Here is a 26,579-nt window from a genome sequence, read left to right as displayed (position 1 = left end):
GCAAGTTCTTAGAGACTATATTGTACTAGTTTTTTTGTTGTTGTTTTTTGTTTTTTGTTTTTCTTAAACACAGAGCATCAGTGGGGCGCCTGGGTGGCTCAGTCAGATGGGCGTCCGACTTCGGCTCAGGTCATGATCTCGCAGTCTGTGAGTTCGAGCCCCGCGTCGGGCTCCGTGCTGACAGCTCGGGGCCTGGAGCCTGCTTCAGATTCTGTGTCTCCCTCTCGCTCTGCCCCTCCCCCCACTCACTCTCTGTCTGTCTCTCAAAAAATGAATAAATGTTAAATTTTTTTTTTTTTTTAAAGCATCAGCGGTTCTAAAACTGTGGTCTCCAGAAGAACAGCATCAGCATCACCAGGGAACACTCGAAATGCAAATTCTCAGCCTCCAGCCCACATCTACTGCTTCAGAAACCCTGGGAGTGCAACTCCACAGCCAGCACTGTAAAAGCCCTCCAGGTGATCTTGACAGATGCGACAGGTTGAGGGTCAACGTACTGTACTAAGACCTAACACATGAGATTCAGGAAGCACACACCAACTCCCGCTTCCTGCAGTGACACCTAGGGAAAAGAAAGGTGGTGGAAACGTGGAGGACATTTTGAACTTCCCCACTCTGCTGTCGGAACGTTCACAATGAGCAGCTAATACTGTAGTAACAAGAGAGATCTTCCTGATAGTGAGTGGAGCTTTGCTCTGTATGGCTCCCATCCTCCACACCTCATTTTTGTCCCGTGGGATCATCCAAACCACCTAATTCCTTTCAGGGGAGCTATCCCTTTCAAATGCTTTATGATGATTCTAGTGACTTCCTACTGGTCTTCTTTCCTCCAAAACTATAGGTTTTCAGTTCCTATAAGCGCTCCTCCATGCCATGGCTTTTTCTAAAATAAAAGGGATAAGGCGCACTTGATACGTTTAATGAGAATGGTCTTCAGACACTCACGTTTCCATGTGATGTTGTATGGAGAGCAGGTAAGCTGTACTACCAGCACATGGAAACCTGCCTGGAGACCCAGTGATGCAACATATACTGGGACAAATCAGGGGCCCATGTGGCCCAATATCCAATGACACTAAGAGCAGAATAACCTGTTCAGGAGAAAAGGGAAAGGGAGCTTGAATATGTTCCCAAACTATCTCCAAAGGAGGGCTCTGAGGGAGCCTTTGTCAACTACCCTCCTCTTCCTACTGTTTTATCAAGATGTATCTTCACATGAACCCAAATGTTTCCCAAACATACTTATAGTTTGAGCCAATCCTCACCTTGGATCTCATGAGGGCTGACTCTTTGCCAAGCACAGTGTCTGTGCACAGTATGACGTGACCCTGCTAATTTTCCCAACCCTGGAGGGATCCATACTTAGAAATGGGGGAACTAAGGTTCTGTGCAGTAAGGTCACTTGGCCACCATCGCAGAACCAGTAAAAATCAGAGAAGGACTTCGGTCCTATGCCCCTTCCACCAGGTCACCGAATACTTTTAAACGTCCTAACAGTAGCCTCATTCTAACCTCAAAGTTGGCCAGTAGTTCTACCATCCCAGAATTCCGTGAACGACATACACTGAGACTTGTCTGTTGAAATCACTCTTGACTTTACACAGTCTTCCTCTCATTCTTCGTCCCCCACAACCCACCAGTAACTGAGTCCCTTCTTAATCTCTCCATCCTGTGGCTGGTTTAGCAGAACACAAGCTCCTCGGCTGTCAGCCTGGTCTGCAACCGACTTTGCTGTAACGGAGGCCCGACTCCAGATGCCCAAGGGACTGGTAATACACTGAGCCTGAATGATTTCTACCTCATCGCCCTACTCTCCCTAAAGCCACCCCACAAATACATCACCGTGTATCACTGTATAGGTACCTGCTGTATGAAGTCTGCTTCCCTCCATGTTGGTAAGAGCCTCCTCAATAATTTAAGATGATGAAGGCAAAGGGGGCGGGGGCGGGGCAGGGGGGTGGAGGGAGGATGTTATAGAGGAGTCTCCTGGAAAAAGTATTCCTAGTTTGGGAAGGAAATCTCATCGTTTCCCTCTCACACATCAAACCTACTTCTCCCAGACATACTATTCCTTCTCTCCTGTCTCTCAGTGAGCAGCACCACCAACCATGCTGACTGTTTGCCAGGCATCTATAGGTTATGACTCCTGTGCACATTATTCTCAGCCTGCCTGCCACCCCCCCCCCCCCCACCATACACTCAATCCTTTTCTGCCTACCCTCTGTCCCAGGGTTACAGTCTGGATCTCCAGGCGCCCAACCCTCTGTCTTCTACTTGGGTTTGGACAATGGAGAGCAGTAGCAAAAGGCGTCAAGAAGGAAGGAGAGTAACGTCCAGGCTCCCTTGGACCGAACAACCTGCATCTCTTGAACAAAGGTAACAAAGCCTCTCAAGGCAGATTTCTGCACAGTTTCTCCTTTTGGGTTCTGGTAACATTCCTCTCCTAACCCCTTTACATAGGACAGAACAATTCTACTTTCTCAGCCCCATGGATCCAGGCTGCCCTCATCTCTCTAAATAGTTCCTTTACTAAAAAATTATCCTAATTGGAGGGTGTCTTCTATTTCCTTTTGATCTACTTCCTGCACTGTGCCCTTTCAGACATCACGGAGTAAAAGTGGTCCCATTATGACTGGTGCCTGGATACTTCAAAACCTCTTCCCCATACCCTCAAATAGTCCCTTCTTTAAATTTTCTTCAGAAATTCCAGTTGAAGACCTCCACTGCTAGCCAAGATGAATTAACAGGAACCATATTTACCCTCCCATCAAAAACTACTTTAAAAATATACATATATAGGAAATGAGGGTTCTCAGGACCCTGAACATTAAGGCAAGAAAGTACAGTGAGCCCAGAAAGGGGAGGGAAAATGAAATGTCCTGAAATTGCTGAAGCTTAATGTGTGGGACCATGGTACAGGAAGAGGAAATCCAGGCCAAGCCCTGCAGTCTGCCAGCATTGAGGAAACAGAGCTAGGAGTCTGTGGACAACAGGAAGCTATACTTCTTAGGGCAGAGTACAAGAAAAGAGAGAGCTACACAGAGGGAGAATTCCAGAGAACTACAAAGGGTGCTCCTCAAGTATTCAGGAGAGTACCAAACACCACATGCATGTGAGGAAACCATTTGCGCCAGAATCTCCCAGAATCTCCCAGAATTGGTGTACTTCACACGGGGCCATGAATAGTGCCCACTGACACCAGCCAGAGTGGAAAAACGTAACTCACAGGGTACTAAGTAGAGTAGAAGGGTTTCACCTCAGCAGTGAAGAAGAATTAACCCTGGTCCCACCTAACAAAGCTTAGGGCAAGACTCAAAAGAATCCAATGGTTTGCAAATACCTCACTCATACCCCAGAACAAAGTTCCAAGTGTATTTATAAAAATACAAAACTATCTAGCACAAAACAAGGTAAAATACACAATGCCTGGTGTTCAATCAAAATTTACCAGGCATGCAAAGATACAGGAAAATACTATCCAAAATGAGAAAAATCAATGGGCAGTGACCTCACACTGACACACTGGACAGAATTAGTAGACACAGATATTAAAATAGCTATGATTCCTGTATCTCGTATGTCAGAAAGCTAGGCGAGAGATTGAACTTGAAAGTTCAGAAATGGAAGATGAAGCAACTTTAGGCTGAAATGCTAAAAATGACAACCAGGATATCTGAGATGAAAAACTTACTGTATAGAATTGGACAATACTGAAGAAAAGACAAGCGACCTTCAAGACACAACAATAAGACACTAACCACTAACAGAGAGAAAAGATTCTTTAAAAATAGAGTATCGGTGAGCTGTGGAAAAACTACAAGTGGTACAACACATGTGAAATGGGAATCCCTGAGGCAGAGCACAGAGAAGGGGTCAGGAACAATATTTGAAGAGCCAATGGTCACAAACATTTCAAATTTGATGAAAACTACAAACTCACAGTTGGTATTCAAGAATACCAATGAACCCCAAATAAAAGAAATATGAAGAAAACTGAACCAAGACAACATCAGATTCAAATTGTCCAAAACCAATGATATAGAAAATCTTAAAAGCAGCTTGGGGGGAGGGGAGGTGACAATCGCCCAAAAAAAAAAAAAAAAAAAAGAAAAAATACGGGGGCACCTGGCTGGCTCAGTCAGTTTAAGCATCCAACTTTGGGTCAGGTCATGATCTCATGGTTCGTAGGTTCAAGCCCAGCATTGGGCTTTCCGCTATAGCCCAGAGACCACTTTGGATCCTCTGTCTCCCTCTCTCTGCCCTTCTCCCTTTCACACACTCTCCCTTAAAATAAATAAATAAATAAATAAATAAGGATTATTAAAGAAGACGACATTACAAAAGAAAGAAATAAAGAAAAATAGAAAGGACAACAGCTTTCTCATCAGAAATAATAATGCAAGCTAGGAGACAGCAGAGTAAGATTTTTGAAGTATTGAAAAAAAAAAAAAAGACTTTCTATCTAAAATTCTGTACCCTCTTTTGGAATGAGCACTGGGTGTTTTATGGAAACCAATTTGACAATAAATTTCATATATTGAAAAAAATAAAAAAATTAAAAAAATGAAATTCTGTACCCTGTGGAAAAAAAATTCAAAACGGAAGCATTAATAAAGACTAACTCAAACAATGATGAAAAAATTCATTACCAGCAGGACTGCACCATAAGAAGCAAGGCAAAAAATGATAGCACATGGAAATCTGCATCTATAAAACAAAACAGAATGTAGAGCACACGGGGAACTATGTGGGTACATATAAAGGCTTTTTAAAAATTACTCGAATGTCTGGGGCACCTGAGTGGCTCAGTCAGTTAAGCATCTAACTCTTGATTTGGGCTCAGGTCATGATATCACAGCTAGTGAGTTCAAGCCCCACGTCAGGCTCCCAGCTGCCAGCACAGACTGCTTGGGATTCTCTCACTCCCTCTTTCTCTGCCCCCTCACTCACTCATTCTCTCTCTCTCAAAATAAATAAATAAACTTTAAAAAAAATTACTTGAATGTCTTAAAAAGATAACTGACTCCCTAAAACTAAAAGAATAACCATACATCATGGGGTTTAAACCTATGTAGATATAAAATGTACAATATAAAATAACAGTAGCACAAAGGCTAGGAGGCAAGAATTATAAACATACTGTTATAGGGTTCCTATATTATATGTTAAGTGGTATAATCCCACTTGAAAGTTGACTCTGATAAATTAAAGATGTATTCTGTAAACCCTAAAGCAACCATTAAAATAATACCAAAAGAAAAAGCTATGCCTAGTAAGCCAATAAAGGAGAGAAAAAATGAAATTATAAAAAAACAACCCAAAAGAAGGCAGAAAAAGAGAAAAAGAACAATGAACAGATGGAACAAATAGAAATGAAAAGAAAAAGCTAGATGGGTGCATTTAAAAATTTAAAAGAAACCATATGAATACTTATATTAAATATAGTCTAAATACTCCAATTAAAAGGCAGAAATTAGCAGGCCTCACTTCGTTATCCAGTCCAACTATATGCTGCCTATAAGAAACCCATTTTAAATATAAGAAACACACAGGTTAAAAGTAAAAAGAAGAAAAAGATATGCAACAAAAGAGCATTCAAAAGAAAGCTAAATCATTATCACGCTAAGTAGATTTTAAAGCAAAACACTACAGGTCTAATAACTAAGTATATTTCAGAGTCAAGAATATTCCCAGAAACTAAGAAATAATAATGGGGATGATTCACCAAGATAACCTAACAATCCTAAATATTAACACACCTAATAACAGTGCATCCGAATACATAAAGCAAAATGTGATAGAGATGCAAAGAGAAATGCATATATCCATAATTATCCTCAGAGATTCTAACACCATTCTCTCGGTAATTCTCTCAATGATGGAGTAAGTTGACACAAAATCAGCAAGGATGTAATATACAGTAGTCAGCAAAGCTGATATATTGATAAGTAAAAAGCACTCTATCCAAAAAGGGGCAGAACACACATACTTTAAGTTCACATCAAACATTTACCAAGACAGACCATATTCTGGGCCAAAAAATAGTCTCAAGAAGTTAAAAGAATTCATAAATTTTTTTTTTCAACGTTTATTTATTTTTGGGACAGAGAGAGACAGAGCATGAACGGGGGAGGGGCAGAGAGAGAGGGAGACACAGAATCGGAAACAGGCTCCAGGCTCTGAGCCATCAGCCCAGAGCCTGACGCGGGGCTCGAACTCACGGACCGCGAGAACGTGACCTGGCTGAAGTCGGACGTTTAACCGACTGCGCCACCCAGGCGCCCCAAAAGAATTCAAATCCTACAAAGTACCTTCTATGACCACAATGGAATTAAATTATAAATCAATAATTAAAAGATAAGTGGAAAGTCCTCAAATATTTGGAAACTGAATAACACTCCTAACACATGGATCAAAGAAGACATTTAAAAAATATAAAGTATTTTAACTGAATGAAAATAAAAATATAGCAGAAGTGGTAGGATGCACTTGATGCAATAAATCTATAGTGTCATAAGCATGTAATAGAAAAGTTGCCTCAAATAAATAACTCAATTTCCATCTTAAGAAATTAGAGAAGAGTAAAAGGAACCCAAAGTTAGCAGAACAAACAAACAATTTCAGAGGAAAAATCAAGAAGTTAAAAAAAAAGACTACAGAAAATAAATAAAACCAAAAGCTGTTTTTTTTTAAAAGACCAATCAAATTAATACATTTCTGAACAGAATAACCAGGAAAATAAAGAGAAAAGATGCCAGTATTAGGATCTTATGTATCAGGAATGAGGGAGATGAAATCACAACAGATTCTACAGATATCAAAATAATGAGGGAATATTATGAGCAACTAAGAAGATATGTACAAATTCCTTAAAATATAGGAACTACCAAACCTCACTGAAAAAGAAGCAGATGATCTGAATAGTCCTGTATTATTAAATCAGTTGAGTTCTTCCTCTTCTTGACAGAAAACCAAAAACAAAAAGAACTCTAGACATCTTCATCGGTGAATTCTACCAAACATTTAAGGAAGAAATAGTATTCTATACAAACTCTTCCAAAAAACTGAATTGGAGGAAATCCTTTCCAACTCATTTTTGAGACCAGAATTATCTTGATAACAAAACTTAAAAGACAACACAAGGAAAGAAAACTGTATCAATATTTATCATTAACATAAATGGAGAAATTCTTAAAATTTTAGCATCCAACTAACTATAAAAAGGATAATAGGTCCTGACCAAGTGGGATTTATCTCAGGAGTACAAGGTCTAACATTAAAAAAAAAAAAAAAAAAAAAAAATTTTGTGAAATGTATATAAAAAAATAAAATTTTTTAAAAAAAAAAAAAAAAACTTTATAGTTAAAAAAAAAAACAACACCCCAACAAAAAAAAAAAAAAAAAATTTATTTTTTATTTAAAAAAAAAAAAAAAAAAAAAAAATTTAAACATGTCTCAGCAAAATAGGAACAGACTGAAACTTCCCAAACCTGATAAAAACCTACTATAAAAACTATTCAACTAATATCATACATCATAGTTAATGATGAAAAAATGAAGGTTTCTCCCTAAGAAAGATCAGAAAGAAGATGTCACTTCCATGCAACACAGAGTAGAGATTCTAACCAGAGCACTATAGCAAGAAAAAGAAATAAAAGGCAGCCACATTGAAAGGAAGAAAGTAAAACTGTCCTTATTCACAGATAACATGATCACCTACATAGAGTATCTGATGGCATCCACAAAAAAGCTATTAGAACTGAAAAGGAGTTTAGCAAGATTGCAGGATACGTGACCAATACACAAGCAGCAACAAACTGGAAGATAAAATTTAAAAGATAATTTCATTTCAATAGCATCAAAAAAATAGGATACCTACAGATAACCTGACAAAGATGTGCAAGACATACCTACTGAAAGGTACAAAACACTGAGAAAAATTAAGGAAGACCTAAATAAACAGATATACCAACCATGGGTTAGAACACTCAATTGTTAAGATGTCAATTTGCTCCCAAATTAATGTAGAGATTTAATGTCGTTCTAACTTAAATCTAAATAGGTCTTTTTTGTGAAACTGACAAAATGACTGTAAAATCAATACGGAAATGTAATGCACCTAGAAAAACCAAAGCAACTTTTGAAGATGTACTTCAAAATCCACCTATACTACCTGGCTTCAATACTTATTGTTGCAAGATTTTTTACCTCAATACCCGGATCCGTTGTCTGGCCACTTCGAAGAATGAACAGGTGGACACGGAATGAGAGGCAGGCAAAGTTTATTAGAGTCTAAGATTAGAAAGCAAGAGGTAGGAAAGCTGTCTTTAGAGAGAGGGGGCATTCAAAGGTGAATACCTGTGGACTATAGAACAGGGGTCCTTGTTTAATAAGGTTCTGGTCACACACCCACCCTTCCCTTCCTCCTTGTTCCTTCTCAGGTCCTACCTTTATTGGCTGGATAACACTAGGTGCTGGGTTGTCCATTCCTGATTGGCTCGATTCCATTGTATAAGGGCTATGGCCATATCATTCCTTCTGGGTCATATGTTTTATGGTCTACTCCTTATTTTCAGTTAGGTCTTTTGTCAAATTCCTGAGGGAAACTGGTGGGGGAGTAGGTGGTGTCTGTTACATTCTTCAGAGGAACGTTATGCCGGAGGGGGTTTATTGTAGTCAGCCACTCCCAGAATTGTTCCAAAATATGTGTTGTTCCCCACCCAGGGACCTCAGATCATCTTTCCCTCTCTGCCTACTGAATCCTATCTTTTCCTATCATATTATTATGAAACTATAGTCATCAAAACTATGCAGTATTGGGCATTAAAACAGCCAAAGAGAACAACGGAACAAAACAAAACAACCAGAAATGGGCCTCCACATATACACAGTCAATTGATTTTAACCAAAGGAGCAAAGGCAAGTCAATGGAGAAAGGATAGGCTTTTCAGCAAATGGTAGTAGAACAATTAATGACATACATGAAAAAATTAACTTTGTTTCATATCTGATGCTATAGATTAATTGAAAATAGACTGTGGATTTAACGTAAAACCAAAACAATGAAGCTTCTTTAAAAAAATAGGAGAGGGGCACCTGGGTGGCTCAGACGGCTGAGTGGCCCACTCCAGCTCAGTTCATGATCTCATGGTTCGTGAGTTTGAGCCCACATCAGGCTCTGTGCTGACAGCTTGGAGTCTGGAGGGTGCTTCGGATTCTGTGTCTCCCTCTCTCTCCAAGACCCTCTCCCATTCATGCTCTGTCTCTGTCTCTGTCTCTCAAGAATAAACATTAAAAAAAAAAAAAATAGGAGAAAATGAGAGTTCTGGCTAGGCCTGACTTCTTACATAAAATTACTAAAACAATGACCCATAAAATAATAAATTGATAAAAGAGTCATCATCAAAGTTATAAATTCACAAATTAGACTTCATCAAAATTGGGAACTCTGCTTATGAAAAGACACGGTTAAGAAAATGAAGAGAGAAGAGGTGGCTGGGTGGCTCAGTCAGTTAAACATCTAACTCTTGATTTTGGCTCAGGTCATGATCTCACAGTTCATGAGTTCAAGCCCCATGTCAGTGGGGTTCTGCTTGGGATTCTCTTTCTCCCATTCTCTCTCTGCCACTCCCCCTTGCATTCTCTCTCTCTCTCTCTCTCTGTCTCTCATAAATAAGCTTAAAAATATATGAAAAAACAAGCCACAAAATGGGAGAAAATATTTGTACACACAAGTGACATAAAGAACTTGCAATGAGTATATAAAAGCTCTCAAAACTCAGTAAGAAAATAAACGGCTCATTTTTTACAAGTGAACACAAGATTTCACAAACACTTCACCCAAGAAGATATATGATACATATATGGGCAAGTAAGCACATGATAAGAAGCTTGAAATTATTATTCATTAGGGAAATGTTAAAACTCCCTGGAAGAGGACTCCATGTTATCAGAATGGTTAAAATTAAAACGAGTGACCACACCAAGTGCTGGAGCAACCGGAAGTTTCATGCACCACTGAAGGGAATGCAAAAAGGCACAATCGCTCTGAAATACAGCTTTTTAAAAAGTTAAACACACACCTACCATGTGAACTAGCCATCCTCCTTCTAGGTATTTAACCAAGGGAAATCGAAGAATAGGCCTATTCAAAGGCATGGATATGAATAGTCCTAGTGGCTTTATTTGTAGTAGCCAAAAAGCAGCCCATAATCCAAATACCCACCAACAGGTAAATAGATAAAGTACAGTATATTCGTGCAATGCACCAAATGAAGTATGTGTGCATGCTCAACATGGATGAATCTCAACATGATCAAGCTAAGTAAAAGCCACCACGCAAAAGAGATACGTATTGTATGACCCCACAAATAAAATCCTAAAATAATATTAAATAATCTATACTGACAGAAAGCAGATCACTGGTTGCTGGGGGGGGGGGGGGGGTTGGGAGAACCAGGAAGGAAGGGATTACACAGGAGCACAAGTAATCTTTATGGATGTTAGAGATGTTCTTTATCTTTATGGATGTGAGAGATGTTCTTTATCTTACTTGTGATGATGGTTTTCACAGACCCAGACACACGTCAAAACATCTATTAGATATTTTAAATATATACGGTTTATTCTATGTCAAGCATACCTCAATAAAGCTGTTGAAAAATACCCCAGTTGGGAAAGCCTTTTCCCTGACGGCACTGTAACTGCTCCCTCCTTTCCCATTCCCTACATCCAATCGCTGTTAATTCCTAACCATTCCACAGCCAACCTTTGTACAATGCAGGGGTTAGGGGCACTGACCTGCCGCGACATAAAAATCTGTTCACAACTTTTGACTCCCCAAAAACTTAACTTTCTAATAGCCTAGCGTTGATGAGAAACCTTACCAAAAATATAAACAACCAATTAATACATATTTTGTGTGTTATATACTGTATTCTTATCTACTGTATTCTCACAATGAATTTAGCTAAAGGAAATGTTAAGAAAATCTTGAGAGAAAATACATTTCCAGTACTGTAAAAATTCCGCGTATAAGTGCATCTGCGTTCAAACCTGTATCGTTTGAGGGTCAACTGTATTCTCTCTCTCTCTCCAGTCCAGAACTATCACCCTATCCCATCTCTCACCTGTAGTATAAAAGCCTCTCTCCACCCTGAGGCCAGAATTAACTTTCTAAAACACCAATCTGTATCACTTCAACCGCTCCTGATTGCTCTGGAGATAGGTGTCAAACTCCCTTAATATGACTCACCTGATCCTCCCAGAGCTGACCTTTTCACCTTCCGCAGCCTCCTTTCTGGTGACTTCCCACCTCACCCTTTCCTATCCAGCCATACGAGTCAACAATGTGCCAGGTTTATATAGTTTTGCACACGCTGTTCCCAAGACAAATAATCCCCTTCCCTTTTGTCTCTCTCCAGCCCACTCATACTGAGGCTCTGTCACTCAGCTCAAGGATGATCTCCTCTGGGAAGTCTTCCACGAAACCCCACATTAGGCCATTTGCCCTTCTCTCCACTTAGTTCAAATCACAGTCAATTACCAGCATCTTCCTCATACCCTGCCGCAACACTAATCTCAGAATCATATAATCTCCCTCATTAGACTAGATACAATAAGCAGACTGAGTGCAAGTTGGAAGCAGAGAGCAAACCTTGTTCATTTTTACCTACCCAGGGCCTACCACAGTACCAGGCCCAGAATACATTCCACACCATTAGTGAACAAATGAATGAATGGAAGAACTGGTTTGGATGACCCTTAGACCACCACCTGGGTTGATTTTGTATTTCTCTGTATAAAGAGATGGGCAGGTGAGGTTAAGTGATCTCTGTAGTACATTCTGGTGAAATAATTATTTCAAATCCCCTGGAGGGAGGTGGGGGACGGGGCGGGGGGGGGGGGGGGTAGTCCCTATTCCGGCTGGGCAAGATTCATTACCTCTAAACTGTTTTCAAAACCAGCTGGTAATTGACTGTGATTTGAACTAAGTGAAAGGTTAGGGAAAGGGAACCAGATTCCAGGAAAAGACAAGGTCCACAGCAAAAATTAACACAGCCTGGAAGAAGGCCCAGTCTCCTCCCAGTAAACTTCTTACTTTCATCCAGAAAGATACAGATCTCCACCCTCAGGATTATTCCCTTCTCCCAATACGCATGTTTTGATTTCCAAATCCAGCAAGGGAGGCTCCCAAGCTCGCTTCCCCTCAAAATCAATCACAAGGCCCTTCTCACCCTCTCTGGTCTTTCCCTTATCATCCTTAGTCAACAATCCTCTGGGCCTCCCACTCACACGTCCTCCTCAGCTGATCCCTCCAACAGCCAGGCCAGTGATCATCAGGTCAAGAGCCAGGCAGAGGGCCTCATTAACAGGAGACTCCCAGAAGACCAGGAGGCAGTCGAAAGGCTGCAAGACCCAGCTGGGAACCATAAAAAGTAAAAAAATCAGGATATACATTTGGTGGATCATAAAAAAAGAAAAGCAAGCAAAAACAAAACAAAGCAAAACTCTACCATCTGTATAATAGCCACAAACCAAGAGAAGACCTGCCTTCTTTCTCACTGATTTACAATTCAAAAGTGTAATCACTTCCTCCCTCCAGATCTCCTATTTTTAAAAATTAACCTAATGCTGTTCCATGTTTTGGTAGTGACTGACCCTTTAATTTAGGGACGCTATTAAGACCTAAGAAGTGCTTTCGTGGAAAATAGCCAATGATTAGGGAAATTCACCATTTTACATCTTGCCAATCCTTAAAAGAAGGGAAATGAATTAAAAAGCAAGGATAACATTAGGCCTTTCCTACCAGGCTAACTGTAACCAAACAGCATTATACCATCACAACTAAAATGCACCTTAGACGTTATCACAAGCTGCTGAAAGCGTTTGAAGTTACAAGCAGCACTGGCCTTTAAAATGTCTTAGGCAGCCAGATTTGTATTAAACACTCAAAACTGTTCAGGAAAAAATATCCTAAAATAGGGGTCCGGGGGAGGGAGGGAGTGACTAAAATATAGAGAGCGTGAACACAGTTAATTGGTCGGAGATGGCAGAGGACCCCGGGTTCCCGACATCTCATAGACAGCCTTGGGGATGCAGTAAAGGCCGACCCTTCTCTCGACGGGCCAGCCGCCTCACCCAGGAGAGGGCACAGGGAACTCAACAGCATCCCGGGGGGGCGGAGGCCCTGCTAGCTTGAGACTTCAGCGGCAGAAGGAAGACCAAAAGGAAGGGGCGGCGACTGCGGGAAAGGTGGGGGAGGCTTGGGCCGGGTGAGCTCTCGGGTTGGAGAACGTGGGCGCTACGAGCCTGCGCGCCTGCAAAAGCCCCTGCTGCACACGTGGGACTGGGAGGAGGGTCACTTACTTGTCCAATCTGAAATTAGATTTTAGCTAGCGGGGCTCTGCAGGCTGCCGTGCGGAACGGCACCGCGCGCGTGCAGAGCGGTCCCAGAGAGTGGCTGCGGCCGCGCCCCGCCCCCGGCCCCGCCCCCGCCGGACGCGGCCCCTGTAAAACCCCCCCTGATTGGCCCTTTGAACCGGGCCGAGGATTGGCCCGCGCGTGCCCGCCCCCGCCTCCGAAGCCTCGCCCCGGCTCCGCGGGCCTTATGGACTTTTTAAAAAGGCAAGGAGGTCCCCTGCGCCAACTCTTCGCAGCCTCTGACGCTTGGGTGTGGAAGGTCCGCATCCTATAACCGCTTCTCAACCATTTACTGAATGCAATTTACTGACCGTTGTAGGAGGATATCATTAATAATAATAATATATTAATAATAATTACTGAATGCTTGCTTTGTGCCAGGTCCTCTTTCTGATACTTTGCAGGAATTTATCCGTGTAATCCTCTGGCCAACCCTCTGAAGGTGTCAGTCTTTAAATCCTCAAAGCAGATAGGCCCTGCCTGTGCAGAAGTTACAATGTGTGGGCCCTAGACACACCCAATTCATTTAAACCTCACAGTTCTTGCCTTTCCAGTAAACTAGGCGGTATTCGCCCCTATTTACAGATGCAAGAGTCATCTGTTTTTTAGCTTGTTCTGAAACACACAGCTAGCTGCTAGGGAACCAGAGAATTCCAACTTGGGCTCCAATTTGAGCTGTTTGCCTTCAAAAAGTAGGTTCCCAGGCTGATGGGACTGAAGATTTGGAAGATAGTTCAGCAAGCCGCTGATTCCAAACCCTTTGCTTCCCTAGAAAAGTAAACTGAGGTCCAGTAAAAAAAAGGAAGTGAGTTTCCAAGACCACAGCAGATATAAGAGATAAGCCTAGGTAATAACAGTGATGCCATTGAACTGGCCTATGTGCCATGTGCCTTACAGTCCCTGTCTGCTGTCCTCCTGACCATCCCCAAAATAGATGCCCTTCGCTTTGTCTTGCAGTCTACATACTGCCTCAGGCTGAAGCCGTATGATTAGCTACATCTACTAGGGAGCCTCTTTGGGAGGGGTGGGGGTGGTCATTTTCTTTCTTCTACACCATAATTTTTCCCCTTTCATTTCCAATAAATATCCAAAGATCTAACCATGGACTCTTCGGGAAGATAGGAGGTACTGGGATCTGATACTTAGCACCTGGCTGAATTATAGTGTACAATAGAAATAATAATATTAAGACCTGTGTATCTTGACCTTTCTAGAGGGTTGTGAAGAGCAAACAAAAAGTAATAGTTATGGAAATACTTTGTGAAGTGTTAGATGCTGAATACATGTAACACGTGGCTTCTAGATCTTCCTCCCTGTACCCCGGGAACAGAATACATGAAATACACTTGTTGTCTCATGAACTATGGCAGGACATGTCATTTTGGCCAGACTTCAATTAATGTGGATTTGCTGTCTGGTCTTTAGGTATGTCTCTGTTTCTAGGCTTTATGTATTTGATTTTTGGCTCATTTCCTCTTATTATCATACCATCAGTAGTAATAGCAATCATAGCACTGTGGCTAGAGCTCCAGAAGCCATTTGTACCATAAGAGAACCTCAGAATAATTGCTACAGACGGCAAAGCAGCAAGGTGAAAAGGCTGACACCATACCCCACCAGACCAACAGCCACTGCCCACTTCCACATGAAAGAAATAAACTGCTGTCTTGTGCAAGATACTTTCATTCTGTGTTTTCTGTCACATGGGGCCAAACCTAATCATAACTGATATATACAGCCTATGTCACACGAATCACTACAGCAATTCTGTAAGGTGATAGATGCCCAGAGAGTATAAAAAAAATGTTCAAGGTCATCCAGCCAAGTGGTAGAGATGTGATTCTAGACCAATTTTTGTTCTCAATTTCAATTAGTACCCACTGCCTATTATAAACAAATGAATATTTTTATTTTTTTCTATTTACTTCCATTCTACTCATATGTTCTAGGGGGTGGCAAACTTTGCCTTTAAGGGACCAAATATTAAATATTTTAGACCTTGTGAATCATCCAATTTCTGTTTTAACCACTCAACTCTACCTTTGTAGTGCAAAAACAGCCATAGATAATAGTAAACATGTGGATGTGACTATGTTTCAAAAAACTTTATTTACTAAAGTGGGCAAAGAGCAACAGCACATGAAAAGATACTCAACTTTGCTCCTCATCAGGGAAATACAAATCAAAACCACACTGAGATACCACCTCATGCCAGTCAGAGTGGCTGAAATGAACAAATCGGGAGACTATAGATGCTGGAGAGGATGTAGAGAAATGGGAACCCTCTTGCACTGTTGGTGGGAATGCAAACTGGTGCAGCCACTCTGGAATACAGTGTGAAGCCTCCTCAAAAAATTAAAATAGATTTACCCTATGACCCAGCAATAGCACTGCTAGGAATTGACCCAAGGGATACAGGAGTGCTGACGCATAGGGGCACTTGTACCCCAATGTTGATAGCAGCACTTTCAACAATAACCAAATTATGGAAAGAGCCTAAATGCCCGTCAACTGATAAATGGATAAAGAAGTTGTGGTTTATATACACAATGGAATACTACTTGGCAATGAGAAAGAATGAAATCTGGCCTTTTGTAGCAACGTGGATGGAACTGGAGAGTGTTATGCTAAGTGAAATAAGTCATACAGAGAAAGACAGATACCATATGTTTTCACTCTTATGTGGATCTTGAGAAACTTAACAGAAGACCATGGGTGAGGGGAAGGAAAAAAACAAAACAAAACAAAACAAAACAAAAAAAGGTTAGAGAGGGAGGGAGCCAAACCAGAAGAGACTTAAAAACTGAGAACAAACTGAGGGTTGATGGGGGGGGCGGGGGGGAGGTGAGGGTGGGTGATGGGCATTGAGGAAGGCACCTGCTGGGATGAGCACTGGGCGTTGTATGGAAACTGATTTGACAATAAATTTCATATTAAAAAAATAAAAATAAAGTGGGCAAAGGGTTGTTGGTTTTGTTTTTTGGTTTTTGGTGTTTTTTTTTTTTGATAGTGATGTTCCATTACAAAAGTGCATTGGAAATACATTACAGAGGTGGGGGATTGTGACATTGTGACATTGTAGGCACACCCACACTGTTGACTGATGTAAAAGACCAGTGCATGACAGAGTGGTCCAGAAGAAAGACCCCTAAGCTGATACTGAATGAGACTGGGCCGTGAGTTTATGTCTGCCGCTGAAACCAGGCCTATATCCTGGACCACCCCTGGTTGCCTCAGTTTCCCTATGTATTAGGAACGAAGAACAATGTAAATGTTATTCATATATCCCCATTTTCCATGGATGCCGGGAGACTGAGATGAGATGATACACTTCATCATATTTTGAAAGCTGTCACTATTATCCAACTGTGCGCACGTTGTTTCATGTCAGCTAAAGCCACATATACTCCTCTGTATCCCTGAGTTCCCAGTCTTCATTCCTCCATCCTGAAATGTATAGATTGTATCAAATGCCTAGTCATCATTAGTGTGTCTGTTTATCCCCTGAACTCCTCCCCAACTCTGTATAAGGAGTTATGGTGTTGCACTGGATCAGAAGACTTGAGTGTTGGCAAGTCTAGACTTCCCTTCACAGTTACTGCTGGGCAGCGTGGGGATCATGCAGAGTCATCGTCCACTAGGCACATCAGAACTCACACTGGAGAGGCAGCACAACAGAAAGACAGAAAGAAAGTAAGTAAGTAAGTGAGACAGAAAGAAATGGGTTGTGAAACCCTGGAACCAGCTGAACTGGAAGTTTGTGTAATTTCCTTCCTGCTCAGAGAGTTAAATAGAGCACCAGAAGGTACACAGGAGACCTGGTGCTCTCTCTGATGACGCGTGGAGACCTTGTGACTCTCTAATGGCATTCTCTGAAGGCTTTTCCTGCATTAGCAACCCGCCCCCTCTCGTTAAAGAGAAGACAATTTTTCCCTGAGATTCTTAGAGTCACAGCACAGAAATAGACATAGTCATTCATTTACATGAATTCATTTATTCATGCATACATTTGTGTATTCATTCATTTAACAAAGATTTATTGAGTGCCTACTGTTCAAGGCGCTAAGGAGATGGTGTTGAGAAGAACAGATATTGTCGCTGTCCTCACGGAACTTACAATCATGAAACAGACATGCAATAAACAAACATGAAACAGACATTCAATAAATAAGCAAGCAATTGATTCAGTTTCACATAGAAAGGGAAATAGGATACCCTGAGAGAAGAAACTGATTTAGATTAAGGTCTAACTTAGATTAATGGGGTTTTTTTTAGAAATATTTTAACATTTATTTATTATTGAGAGACAGAGCATGAGGATGGGAGGGGCAGAGAGAGAAGGAGATACAGAATCCGAAGCAGGCTCCAGGCTCTGAGCTGTCAGCACAGAGCACAACGCGGAGCTCGACCTCACAAACAGGGAGAGATCATGACCTGAGCCGAGGTCGGATGCTTAACAGACTAAGCCACCCAGGCGCCCCTAAATTGATGATTTTGAGGAAACGGGTGCTTTACATACATAATCTCCAGTCTTCAGCAAACCCCTGTGAAGTGGCTATTCTCACAACCATTGTACAGACAGGGAAACTGAAGTTCAGGGAGATTAGGTGACTGATCTAAGGCTGCTCTTAAGTCTGGAGCAGGCCGAGCTCTCTCCAATACTTCACAAACCCAGAAGGTGAATTTTTCCTGCCTGCCACCTTTGCACATGCTATGCCTCCTTCTACCTGGAAAGCTGCTCCCTCCATTATTCTCTTACTGGGTTCATATCCTGCTTCAGCGTCTAGTTGAGGGCCTACTTTCTCTGCAAAGTTGCCACCTCTGTTTGAGCCCTCAATCCATCTCTTCTAGGCTCCTAGAACAATCATTATCGCTGAACCTAGGACACCTTGTAGAGTGAATTATCTTTTTTACAGATTAGCCCTAATGTCCTTGCTCACGGTCCTGGGAGCAAAACACAGGCCATTAGAGCCAGGGGCTCTCCTCCCAGTTCTGCATGTTTTCTGGGTGACCTGGAAAAAGTTTCTTCGCCTCTCTGTATTTTAGTTTCCTTGGAGAGTAATAATATTCTTGAGATATAGCCTAAAACATTTGTCCCAGTGCTAAACAGTTGGTAAATGCTCCGTAGTGCTTAGTTTTCTACCCAATTCCATTCCCTAGATTGGAAGCCTCTGGAGGGCAAGAACCATGCCTTCTGCACTACAGTCTCAGCAGCTAGAGCCATGCTCTGTAACAGCAGGTATGTTAAGTGGTATATAATTATGCCGGTGACAGCCCCTACCTGCCCGCTGGGCCCCTCACTACTAATGAAACTTGTTTTCTCCTGTCTTTCTTCCTTTCTCTCTTTTGCAACTTTGACTCCTTTACACTTCCCTTAAACTTGATCCTCCAGCAGGGACAGGTGCCACTGCATACACACTCTCTCTTTTCCAAATCTACACTGTCATCTCAGGAGGAAAAATAACTGCTGTAGTTCGCTGGAGCCCAAACAGGTGGTCAGTAAGGGGAAACCACTTTCTGGAAGAGCCTGCTGAGCTCGCCACTCTGACCACCACCGGGAGCCATATTTTATACACAAAACCATTAGTCTGTTCAGCCCGCCTCTCTGAAGGATGCCAGTAGCTTGTTTCCAAAGACAGGAAAACACTCCAACTTACTGTATTAGTTCCTTGCGACCTATTCCCTGCCCTCTGTCTGCCTGCCTTCATCTCTTCACTCAGCAAACATCTGCTGAATACTGAGCACTTGCTAAGTGCTAGGCCAGAGCTGGTACTATCCAGAAAGCAGAGATGAATCATGGTGGGCACCCCAAGGCCATGAGAAGAAGAGGAGACTCGGGGTACAAGGGGAGAGGAAAGACTGTGTGAGCCTTCACCGAGCCCTGTGCTCTGCACCTCCTCCCACGGCCTCAGTGATTCCTCCCAAACTCCCATGGGTCAAGAGAGGGGTTGCTGCTGAAGAAGGGAAGGCTCACAAGGGTGAAACAGCCTCCCCAAGGTCATCTATCACAAGACCACATGTCAAGCTGCCAAAGAGGGAGTTTCTGCTGAGGAGCGAAAGTGGGCAGAGAAGCTCATGCTAGATAGAAAAGTTTCCGATGAAGGCAAGTCCCAGTAATCTCGCTGGTGTCAACCCGCAGCCCCAGTTTTCCCCTGTGGGTTTGAGCTGCCCACCCACTTCCCAGTTCCAAGACCCTACTCACCATCGAACCAGTTCTATGCCATCTGTAGCTTTCTTCCCTGACACCACCCCATCACAAGCCCACAGCCTCTTGGCCATGAGTCATTTTAGTAAAAGTGCAAGCTATGTGATGAGCCATGACAACAATGTGCAACCCTAAACCCCAAGCAGCGTTTTTCTGCAACAAGGCAACAGGTGGAAGAAGAGAGTCCAGGGCCATGAGACGATGACGAGGCCAAAAGAGAGATGGAAGTGCATGCTCAAGGCCTCAGGGGCTGCTGGAGCCTGTGAAGAATGCAGTCTTCAATGGGAAGAGCTGTGCCATGAACTTCTCTAGAATCATGTCATTTGGAAAGCATTAGAGAGCATTGGTTTGGGTAGTTTTCAGACTAGATTCTGTGGGAAGGTTTCTACATGGCAAAGGAGAGGCTGAATGAACTTTCGGGACCTCTGAAGTGTCCCCCTTCCCTGCCAAGTCGTTCTTTTCTCCAAGACACCAGATGAGGGGGCTAGTGGGGGCTGAAATCCAGTCTCCATTCCACTGGCCAAACTCTAGGACTGTGAAGCCCTGGTGCCCCACCAGAGAGGTCAACTTTTCCTAATTTGCACAATGTGTAAAACAGAATTTGGGTAGCTTTGTCCTCTCTCCTGCCCCAACCACACAAGCATGCAAACACACATACACATAAAGCCACACAAACATACCCACAGACTCACACGTCAAAGGACAAGCACACGCACATAATTGTGCAAACACACATGTAGCCATATATCCACACTACACAGAGAGCATGTAAACACAATATGTAGAAATTAAATGATAGTGGAAAGAGTGGCATGCTCAGAAATGATAGCCTTAGGTCTTTTCATAATATGAGTCTTACAATTAGTTTTGTTTTTAGCTTATATCATGATGGAAAATTTGTGACTTTTAATACTGCTACATAGCATACAGAATCATGACTCCCACTTTTTTGTTTATCCACTTTCAGAACTCACAAGTATTGGTGTCTACCCCAACTTCTTCACCTCCCAAAGGACTTCTAGAGCCGTGGAAAAGGATATGAGGACTTGACAGTGAGGGTGTAACATTATTAAGGAGTATAAAAGACAGGAAATTTTTGGTTGTAAGAAATAGAGATATAACTCAGACTTTATTTAGCAAATAACATATACAGAAACAAACCAAAAGGCAACTTATTGTCTCATATATTTTGGCAGTCCCAAATGGAAGTCAACTTCAGGAAAGGCTGGATCCAGGGATACAAATTATGTCTTTTATGTATATTGATGCCTTTTATTCTACATTTTTTATTTCTTAATTCCTGTGTTGACTTCCTACTCAAGCAGCAGCAATTCATGTTGTAGCAAAGATGGCCAGCAATTGCTTTAGCCTTACAATGTCCTTATAAATCTTGCTGGGAGGTGGATGAGTGTCTCTCCAGGCTCCGATTTCTTGCAAGAATGCTGGACACAGCTTTAAATGGCCCAGTTTTGGTCAAGCATCCATCTCTAGGGATGGATTAGAAAGAGGTAACCTTCACCCGTACCAGAAAAACTGAATAATGAGGGTTGAGGGTGATTCCCCAAAGAGATGGTAGACAGGAAAAGGAATATTTATATTCTCCTCCCTACTTCCAGGTATACTCATGGGTCAGGATCTGTGCTGAAGGCTGGGGGTACAAAATAAAAAGTGTTCACATTCTTTTCGTCTAGGAATTCACAGCCTAGCAATAGAAATGGTGTGTAAGACGATAGTATGGGACATAGAAAGCAATAACCACAAAATAAAAGTCTGATTAAATACACTTCATTAAACAACACTAAGAAAATGAATAGGCGAGCCACAGATTGGGAAGAAATATTCATAAAATATAACTCTGTAAAACCATTTGCATTTTTTAATAAGAGAAAACATTCCAACTTGCAAAAATAGGCAAAAGTCTTGGACACTTCATGGCCAATAAGGCCAATAAACCTGTGAAAAGTTGCTCAGATTCATTAGTTCTCAGGGAAATGCAAAGTCAAACCACAATGAGATACCACTACCTAATGTCTAGAATGGCTAAAATTAAAGACATTGACAAAAATGTTGGAGATAATGTGGAGCAGCCGACCTCTCCTGTATCCCTGGTGGGAATGTAAAATAGTACAACCATTTTGTAAAATCATACATCTACACTATGACCCAGCAATTCATTCCTAGGTATTAACCCAAGATAAATGGAAATTACATAGTCACAAAAAAGTATTTTCGAGGGAGTGTTCATAGAAGCTTTATCATTCATAGCTCCAAACTGGAAACAACCCAAATGTCCATTAACACGAGCACAGATTAACAAACTGTGGTGTGCCCGTACAGTGGAATATTCCTCAGTCATAAAAAAAGGAATAAAGTACTAACAACTGTAATGACATGAATGCATCTCATAGAAAGTATATCGAGTGAAAGGAGCTGGCCATAAAAGAGTACAACCCGTACATTTCTGTGCATTTCTATGAAGTTCTTAACTAACTTATGAAGGAAAATAAGTGGCTCGGGTTGGTCTGGAGGGTGAAAGGGTGGAGGTTAGGAGGAAACCTAACCATGAAAGGTTATGAGAAAACTCTCTAGAGTAATGGAAATGTTCAAAACCTTGATAGATGTGTGGGTTATACAATCATACCCATTTGTAAGTGTGTATTTCATTTACATTAAATACAAAAAAATATTAAAAAATAAGTAGTTGAGGGTAGAGAGTGATGGGAGGTATAGAAAAAGCAGGAATGACAGAATGTTTATAACTGCAGAAACTGAATGATGGGTACATAGGACGTCACTCAACTATGTTGTTTACTTTGTGTATGTTCGAAATTTTCCATAAAAGAAGAGTTTTTAAAAAGCAAATAAATTCATGTTTAACACTATGATGATGACTTCCATGAGAAAAATAAGAACTGGAACGACAAAACCTAGAGAAATTACCTGCCAGGGGAGTTAGGGGTGGGAGCAAGGAGTGAGAGTGGCTCTCGGAAAAGGCATTTGAGAAGAGAGGATATTCGATTTGGGAGTTACCAGCCAAGAAGGACTAAAGTGGTTGGAAACGCCCAGAATAGACAGTGAACCATTAGAGAACACCAAGGAACCTCTGTGACAGGGCATCATCACAAGACAGCCAGTGATGCGTACTCTTCTGAAATTACCCTTCCCCCATAGGAATCAGCGCAGCTGAGTGTGCAAGGCGAAGGAACTGCCATCAGGCTAAACTCCTCATCGTGTCCTTGGATGATCTAAGTCACAACCCTTCTCTGCCCTTCAGTTGCCTTAAGTGTGAGGTGAGAGTTTTCAACAAGATTATTTCTTAAGGTCTCTTCCGATGCTTGAAAGCTTTCTGCAGTAGCAAGTTAGTTGTGGCAAAGAAGGAATAAAACAAAGGTCTGAGAACCTATAGGTCCCAGAATTTCCCTACTGTCATATTCCACATGTTCCAAGGTGCACACTCTTCTTTCACATTGAACATCACAGAAATCAGGGCACACCTTACACCCAACGACGTCAGATGGCCAGGCCATAGTTGCGTTGCCTGCCTGGAGGTCTTTGTCTATTAGTCTGGGGCAAAGTGACTGGCAACCACAGTCACCGACTGTTTAGTTGAAAGACCACCTGTGGACCTTTGGTGGAGCAAATGAGTTGCAGTTGTCTGGAAATCTCCTACTCATGCCTTCTTGCAGAGTGAAAAAATGACACCAACATCAGACTTTGCAAATTGGTACCGGTAGGCTGACACCAACTTCCCAAGACAACTTCCAAGGCAATAGCACTGTTAAGGAACGCTGCATTCCCAGACTGTCTCTAGGGCTCAGTTGACAATATTGTGCAGAAAAACACGTCAACAATGGAGTCAGAAAGTGCTGCTGAAGAGGTAAACCATTCCAAATGTGAAGAAGTCTTAGTAATACCTTAACCAATGTTTTGCTTATATTTTCCTTGTTACATATACCCAAGGGCAATACGTGATTTAAAAACACATGTCTAAGGGTGCCTGGGAAGCTCAGTCCAACTCTTGATTTTGGCTCCGGTCATCATCTCAGGGTTTGTGGGTTTGAGCTCCACATCAGGCTCTGCACTGACAGTGCGGAGGCTGGTTGGGATTCTGTCTCTCTCCCTCTCTCTCTGCCCCCTCCCCTCAGTCTCTCTCAAAAATAAATAAAATAAACATTTAAAGAATATGTCTAAATAAGTCGGAGATTTTCGTTAAAATCTCTAAATCATGTCTAATTATGTCTCAAAGATTTTTTAGTACTAATAAAAGAAAATAAACTTGAAGTAATTAGGAGGTGTCATATCATAGCTTAATCAGCAATGCTTTTTCTTTCCAAGAGATATGTAAAATAATAGTTCAGCTGGTAATCTTAACTGTGATGAAATCCCATAGTGAAACCCTATGCCTCCCCAGCACTCACTTCCTGTGCCTCTGTATTCTTTTAAGACTCTCGATAAGGCTTCACATTTGAGGGCTTTTCTGTACCAGGAGCTGTGCGAAAGGCTTTACAAACATCCCCTCACCTACCATGTAACAGCCTTATAGGAGATACCATCATCATACCCTTTAATGTTGAAGAGGCTAAGATATGTTGTCCAAGGTCACAGTTTATATCACTTCCTTTCTGAAATTAGTGGAAAATCACAAAATGAACTTTTCCCAGCTCAGATACACTCTCCAGAATCTGTCCATGAACAATAATGCAGGGAGCTCCTGTGACTTGGGGCGGTACTAGAGAAGGTTCTCACGTACACGTACCCCAAGGGAGCCCGCCCGCCCGGGGGGGGGCCGCAGCACAGAGACAAGCTTTGGAGTCACACAGACCCAGGTTCTAATCTCAACTCTGCCACTTTACTGGTTGTGTGATTTTTGAGCAAGCTATTTAAGTTCTTGGAGCCTCAATTCTTTCCTGTGCAAAACGGAACTAATATAACCTAACTCCAAGAGTTATGTGAGGGTTATATAAGTTAACTCAAGTATTCATTTATTCAACAAATATCTACAGAGTGCCTGTTGCATGCTAGGCATCGTATGTAATGTAAAGTGAATGCTATACCAAAGCCCCTAGCAGAGTGCCAGGCATAGAGCAGACACTATGGAGAAAATTTGTTTTGTTTTTATTTTTCTGCACCTATTTCTTCTTCTTACCAGCACACCATTTCCCTTTTGGGCAGTCTCCTCCTCCTTCCCCCAACCTATGCTACTGTAATTAGATGCTCTGTCCTTCACTGACTTGGCCACGAGCATGTGAAACAAGCTAGGTCATGGGCATGGGCTCTCTGGAACTTGAGTCTTTAGTGGAGTGACAGAGACTGAAAATGGTAGGCATTCGTGCAAACCACCTTTGCCAGGGCTCTTCCACCTAAGAGCGAAGCTATCTGTTCCTGTTCATTTCCAAGCCCTATTCTGCAGCCTTACTATAGTTTTGTTTGTTCGAGGTCACACGATCATTCCAAAACTTCCCTTTTCGTAAGTTACCTAGAGATAGTATTAGTCATTTGCAACCTAAGAAATTAGATGCACGATAAAGAAAAAAAAAAGTTGACTCCCCTTTCTCTCATATGTATTATCGATTTGGGAGAATAGGAGAAGTAGCAAAAAGGGTGATTAATGGCACAGGGGAATTTAGAAGTGCCCATTTTGGCAGCATATATATTGAATTCAGAATAGTTGATAGATATTCTAAACAACAATGCCACTGACTTACATTGGTTAGGGGGAGTGCTTACTATGGGACAGACATGCACACACATTGTCTCATCTAAAGCTTGCAAGGAACCTGTGAAATAGGTATCAACAGGTGTCCTAGATGAGGACATTAAAGCTCAGAGAGATTAATGGCTTGTTTGTAAGATTGCTACATAATTTGCAGGGCCTAGTGTAAAATAAAAATGCAGGGCCCCATGTTGAGAAACTATTAAGAATTTCAAAATGGCAACAGAAAAACATTATATTAAGTTCAGAATCCCCCTGGGCATGGTTTTCCCCCATCCTCACCCTCAAAACTGCCCAAGTCACCCACCCATAAGGTTGGCCCAACTTGCTTAAGCTAGTAAGTGGCAGAGCTGAGATTTAAACCCAGAACCCTTTGAGTCTATAGTCTCAAATTGTAAGTAACCCTACAATGGGAGCACCCCAGATCGGAATGATACTGACACCCATTCCAGATCGTTCCCATCCACGTTGTCTAGGCACTGTCCTCAGCCCCTACCCCAGAGAGCATCTGGGAGACTCAGATGAAAGGGTGATAATGATGAGAACCTCAGAGATTCACAGGGAAAAGTAATCTAGGAGAGTAGTGACAAGTCTTGTTGTCCCCTGCCTTCCTCCTGGTTTTCAATTAAGGTCCCACCCTTTGCAAGGTTTCTAGACCAAGGAGAGAAAATTTGGAAGAGGCTCAAAAGAATGATGAAATTGCTGCACACAAGTGTTCATGAAATTGTGAGTGGTCACCCTGTACACCAGAAGAATCACAGTTGCCATCAGCCACTTCCCTGCCAAGACAGAAGTTCTGCGAATCCTGGGGTCTCTCCTGTTTACCACAATACCCCAAGTGTCTGGCACAGTGCCTAGGGCATAGTTAATGCTCAATAAATAGTAAATAGTGCAATTGATTAACCAGTTTGCCGAATGTCAGTCAAGAAGAAGAGGGATTAGATGTGGTTTTTCTTGAGGAAGAACATCCGTTCCAATGGAGTTGACCGGCTTTGACTCTTGAATGTGGGAAAGCTCTGCCTCTCCAGCTCAGAACAGGCTACGAGGTCTCAGGTGTGGAGATATGACAAAGCTATGCCCCAAATGCATTTCCTAGAATACCAGAAATAGCAAAGAGGTTCCTACTCCTAAGGAATTTCCAACTGATTGATGGTAGCTACCTGGGCCTCTGTGGAAAAGCTGCTCATAGAGAAGTAAATGAGAAATATCGCTGTCCTTTAGACATCCTTCTAAACCTTA

General features: G+C 41.9%; 1 protein-coding gene across 8 annotated transcripts in view; it reads right to left on the bottom strand.

Annotated features, from left to right (window-relative positions):
* FGGY (FGGY carbohydrate kinase domain containing) overlaps positions 1–13,477 on the bottom strand; it is a 427,457-nt gene extending 413,980 nt beyond the window's left edge. For 7 of the 8 annotated variants that reach the window (XM_040470413.1, XM_040470412.1, XM_040470410.1 and 4 more), the window contains exon 1: positions 13,369–13,477. The gene's annotated coding sequence lies outside the window, so the exon portion shown is untranslated. The remainder of the gene's footprint in view (positions 1–13,368) is intronic. The other variant, XM_040470420.1, reaches the window with a different exon arrangement.
* Between the last annotated feature and the right edge of the window lie 13,102 nt (positions 13,478–26,579).

The sequence above is a fragment of the Herpailurus yagouaroundi genome, unplaced genomic scaffold, assembly GCF_014898765.1.
Source record: "Herpailurus yagouaroundi ecotype Mexico unplaced genomic scaffold, PumYag 77, whole genome shotgun sequence".
NCBI lineage: Eukaryota > Metazoa > Chordata > Mammalia > Carnivora > Felidae > Herpailurus > Herpailurus yagouaroundi.
This window is presented reverse-complemented; position numbering and strand designations above follow the sequence as displayed.